This window comes from Etheostoma cragini, chromosome 14 (genome assembly GCF_013103735.1).
Source record: "Etheostoma cragini isolate CJK2018 chromosome 14, CSU_Ecrag_1.0, whole genome shotgun sequence".
NCBI lineage: Eukaryota > Metazoa > Chordata > Actinopteri > Perciformes > Percidae > Etheostoma > Etheostoma cragini.
This window is the reverse complement of record NC_048420.1, coordinates 24,107,087-24,112,751: the sequence shown is the minus strand read 5'-3', so window position 1 is coordinate 24,112,751 and position 5,665 is coordinate 24,107,087. Positions and strand designations below refer to the sequence as shown.

The following is a 5,665-nucleotide window of genomic DNA, read 5'->3' as shown; positions in this document are numbered from 1 at the left end:
TCTCCACCAGACTCCATGTAAATAATCACTACTTTTAGCGTGTATAGAGCAGCATATCTCCACCAGACTCCATGTCAAAAATCACAACTTTTAGCTTGTATAGAACAGCAAATCTTCACCAGTATCCATGTAAATAATCACAACTTTTAGCGTGTATAGAGCAGCATATCTCCACCAGACTCCATGTTAATAATCACTACTTTTAGCATGTATAGAGCAGCATATCTCCACCAGACTCCATGTAAATAATCACTACTTTTAGCGTGTATAGAGCAGCATATCTCCACCAGACTCCATGTAAATAATCACTACTTTTAGCTTGTATAGAGCAGCATATCTCCACCAGACTCCATGTAAAAAATCACAACTTTTAGCTTGTATAGAACAGCAAATCTCCACCAGTATCCATGTAAATAATCACAACTTTTAGTGTGTGTAGAGCAGCATATCTCCACCAGACTCCATTTAAATAATCACTACTTTTAGCGTGTATAGAGCAGCATATCTCCACATCTAGATGGGTGAATTAAGAGTTTTTTTCAACCAGACCAGAGTGGTGAATGTTGGAACAGTGGAAAGATGAACCAAGACGGCTATTGAATTTCTTTTTTGTTTCTGTCGACTTTTAATGAAGTGTGTTTTACGATGATAAAATTACTGTTTTACTACACAGAGTCTGGTAAATTGAAGATGGTGATTTCGGGGCACTTAGAATAATAATCTGAGTCTGTCAGCGGCAAAAACAGAACTTTTAGTGGACGAAACTTGATAACCCTAATTAACGTTACGTGGCAGCTTGTTTTGCCGTTGCCGGTCTCGCTTAATACTAGATCGGTTCAAAACAGTGTTGATCTCATCAGTCACTCAGGCACAAACATAGGAAAGTAGAGTCCAGGTAGAAAACAATAGAAGATACACCTAAAAACTAAACTTACAACTAGTGTAATAAAAAACATTTAATATTTGTTCTGTCCATCCATCTTTGTCCGCTTATCTGGTGTCGGGTCCCGACATATATATATATACACATATATATATACATAAAAAAGTTGTATCACTGCTGTGTAATTACAGTAATAGTGTTGAGGTTAGAGGACACAACCTAGATCAGTGTTTCTCAAATGGGGGTATGTGTCCCCCTAGGGGTACTTTGAAGGACTACAGGGAGTACATGTGGGTACTTAGGTGGACTACAGGGGGTACGTGTGCCCCTAGGGGTACTTGGGAACACTGCAGGGGGTACCTGTCCCCCTAGGGGCACTTGGGAGGACTGCAGGGGTACGTGTCCCCCTAGGGGTACTTGGGAGGACTGCAGGGGTACGTGTCCCCCTAGGGGTACTTGAGAGGACTGCAGGGGTACGTGTCCCCCTAGGGGTACTTGGGAGGACTGCAGGGGTACGTGTCCCCCTAGGGGTACTTGGGAGGACTGCAGGGGACGTGTCCCCCTAGGGGTACTTGGGAGGACTGCAGGGGTACGTGACATTTTTTGCTAAATGTTTTTCAGGCTTTTTTCAAAATTTTTGAAGTTTGTCACCATTTTTTAAGGTTTTGTCGCTTGTTTTGAACTGTTTGTGCCTTCTACTTGGCACGTGGCTTAAAAAGAAACTATTCAAAGGGGGAACATGATAGAAAAACCCTTTAGAACCACTGATCTAGATCATAGACAACCTGATGATAATTAGCTCATACATGACTGTATTTATTAATGACACCATGTTGAATGTAGACCTCTCTTTTTAAGCTTGTTTGAACGTTGTAAACTGTGACTGAGCATGAGAAGCTTCTCGCTGCTGAGAATGCATTTTGGATTGAAGGACGGTGTGTGTAACGTTTAATTCAGTCGTCTCCTTTTCATCTTGAAAAGACGTCGCCAGGTTAAACGGGGCGTGTCTCTGGAGCCGCCGGGGTCTGAGGGGGGAACACAAAACTCCTTGGACATGCACGGCTCTGTGTTCAGGTTGCATGTCTGGACTGCACGAGAAACTCTGCTCCAAAGACGTACATCATGATTTAGATATTTCTATCATTTGAGGTTTTTTTTCATCTTCTTCCTACAAGTCGCTTCACCCAAATCATATTATTTGAATAACTTTATTATGAGATAAAGCTGTAGACATGTGACAAAACAGAACAGAAACCTGGAAGATGAATTTCTTTCCACTGGGTTTAAACTAAAAAAACAATCGACATCTTGCTTTAAAGGTGCAGTAGGTTAGCCTGACCAGCCAGACCCACATCCAGATGTTGGGTCTGGGAGCTCCCCATTGGCTGGGCTCAATCCGAGGGTCCTGACCAGAATTTGGTTTTTCCAGCTCTCATGCCCACGGAGAGTTGCTAGACCGACCCTCGCTGCAGATTACAGGGTCCGTCTGGATTTCCAGGCTAGCTTTAGGCAGGACTGTGAAGATCCAGGACTTATTTGGGATCCAGTCAAATAATTTGAACCACTCCTTCTCTGTCCCTCCCCCTTTTTGCTAAATCCCAAAACGGTCTCCTAAGCCCCTCCCCCCACAAGGAAGAATGAAATTTGTGTCCCTCCCCCAGCCCTGATTGGTGCATCAGAACAGGGAGCGGTGGATTTTTGCAAATCACACTACAGGCTGTAGGTGGTGCTGGAGGAGCCGGATTAAGTTTTAATGACCTGCTTCATGTAGTTCTACTCCGACATAGGGAGCGTTTCAGTAAACATGACAAAGTTAGTTCTATAAGGCTTACGTACTGCACCTTTAAGTGAGAAAATGTTCATTATGAATTGGGTGAACCGGACCTTTTAAGCTTGAAACTACACACATCTGGAAACTTTAACTACCTGATGACCAACTCTCCGGCTGACTCCCGCATGTTAACATTTTATTAAGTGTTTTCGGGGGAATTCACAAAAAGATCGGGCCACTTTTGCGGCTCCTAAACCTGCACGAATAAGACAAAAATACACCACGTAAGTCTCAAAGCACCCGAAAAGATGCTGCATGGAGGGTTTCCTCGTTCACCGTCAAACACACCCGGATCAGAACTAATGCAACAAATCACTTCACGATAATTCACATAAACATGTCTGCTGGCAGCTTTTCTATCTGCTTCGTGTTAATTTGCTCTCCAGCGTCAGAAGGAGGGGAACTTTCTCACCCTCTCACGGGAGAAGACACGCGGGAAATCATATTTTCGCAGCTTCACAGTCGACCCCTCCGAGCTGTCGTCACATACCGAACACCAGGCCGAGAACCGGCCTTCAAAACCCTGGAAACACGTTGATGTAACGAATCCTGACGGTTAAAGGAAACCCGACATGAGTCATCTTCACACGTTAAATGCATGAGTGTGTGACTACCGTCTGCATGTTGTAATCCGTCCTCTCTCTGTGTCTTTCTGTCCATCGGTCTGTCTGTCCTCGCCTCCTTTTTACAAGTCTTGCTCTTCAGAACAGCACCTCAGTGACAGCTGAGCCACTTTCACAAACTCTGAAACATAAATAGTGATCAGGAGCTTTAATGCTGCAAAGGCTAAAGCAACACTGCAGGGAATGGAAGTGGTGTCACTTCCCTTTGAGTCCTTCATAACATTGACATTCAATGTTAAAATATGGGGCCCCTAAAGGGACATGGGGGACTGATTGTTCTTCTTCTTGTGGCCAAAAGTCTCTCGTCACAAGAAACCAGTCTGAAGCGTGACGTATGCTTCGGTTAAATTTCTCGCCTCCTCCATAAACCACATGAAACCAATGGGAGGGTTAACTTCTCTTGCTGCAGATGTCCCACTCTGATCAGAAAGCACAGAGGAGACACTTTTCCTCTCACTGGGACTCTAGACTCTCACTCTGAAGATAATCACCCTCGCTCTCTCCCTCGCTCTACCACTCACGCCGGCTGAACGGCTCCTGTACTCTGGAAAAGCGCTTTGAGTAGTCGTTAAGACTAGAGAAGCGCGATGTATAGATATATAGAACAGTCCATTTACATTGATAAGTCCCGCTTAAGGCTAGCAAAGCGATGCTAACGGAGTACTGTGGTCAAAGTTAGTAGTGCACACTCACACTATGAAATGGTTTCAGTTTGTTAATGACTCCATCAGCCAAACAACTAGTATTCAGATCGGTTTCCCGATACTTCAAGATACTTTCACGTACCAACAAGAAAGATTCTCTTAGTCCTCCTGCACACCGCCCGTGGGGCGTGGGTGTGGCGTGTCAGTTGCGTGGCGTGTCAGTTGCGTGGCGTGTCAGTTGCGTGGCGTGTCAGTTGCGTGGCGTTGTCTACGCCTTTGTACACCAGAAACGTGTCTGTCAGTGTGCGAGCTCTAATTCGTTAACGTGGGAGTAGAAAAGGCCCCAAAGTTGTGTAAGTGTTGCTTTTATTCAGTTAGCTGTGCAACCGATGTGCTAATTATAGCCGCGTTCGTACATGCTAGTATCGAGCTTCGGAACCACCTGACCTCGTCGGGCCAACGGGTGTAACATTGTCTTTAAACATGTCGAAATAAAAACAGACACGCCACGCAGGCAGTGTGGAGGAGCCCTGGAACAAGCCGTGAAGAGACTTTTAGGTTAGATGTACGGGATCTGACCGAGCTGAGTCCCAGATGTTGCGGATGTTTCAATTTCAATTTTATTTTATTTATAGTATCAATTCATAACAAGAGTTATCTGGAGACCCTTTACAGATAGACCAGGTCTAGACCACACTCCAGAATCTACAAGGACCCAACAGGTCTAGTAGTTTCCTCCAGAGCAAGCAACAGGGCCACAGTGGAGAGGAAAAACGTCCTTTTAGTCAGAAACCTGGGACAGACCCAGTCCCAGACCCAGACCCAGGCCCAGACCCAGGCCCAGACCCAGGCCCAGGCCCAGGCCCAGACCCAGACCCAGGCCCAGGCCCAGGCCCAGACCCAGGCCCAGACCCAGACCCAGACCCAGGCCCAGACCCAGGCCCAGACCAGGCCCAGGCCCAGGCCCAGACCCAGACCCAGACCCAGGCCCAGGCCCAGACCCAGACCCAGGCCCAGACCCAGGCCCAGACCCAGGCCCAGGCCCAGGCCCAGGCCCAGGCCCAGACCCAGGCCCAGGCCCAGACCCAGACCCAGGCCCAGGCCCAGGCCCAGACCCAGGCCCAGACCCAGACCCAGGCCCAGGCCCAGGCCCAGGCACTGACCCAGACCCAGGCCCAGACCCAGGCCCAGGCCCAGTCCCAGGCCCAGGCCCAGACCCAGGCCCTGACCCAGACCCCGGCCCAGGCCCAGACCCAGGCCCAGACCCAGACCCAGACCCAGGCTCCTGGCAGGTGGTGTCTGACGACTGGTTGGAGTTAGAATGAAGAGATGTTGCAGATGTTGCAGATGTTGCAGATGTTGTTAAACTCGCCCTGAAACATTCGTCCTCTTCTGACTTTGTCTTCTAGATTACGATCATCCTCTTCGTTAAATCCCCAGCTTCCCTTTCGTTAACATAAACTCCCGTAACAGCCCAAAACAACTCTTCTGAGATCCTAAAAGCTCATCTGCACAAAAACCTATTAATGTAGATTTTGCACGTTGTTTTAACAAGACTTTTAATTTGAAAAATTACAACTTAAAAACTTTAAGTGAGACGATTTGAATGTGAATTAATAGATAACTAATCCAATAATTGCCTTAAGGTTTTCACATTAAAACTCACTTTAACTTTTAATTTGCA

General features: G+C 46.8%; 1 protein-coding gene across 1 annotated transcript in view; it reads left to right on the top strand.

Annotated features, from left to right (window-relative positions):
- LOC117957217 (collagen alpha-1(XIV) chain-like) overlaps nt 1–5,665 on the top strand; it is a 146,732-nt gene that overhangs the window by 138,478 nt on the left and 2,589 nt on the right. The gene's annotated exons all lie outside the window — the stretch shown is intronic.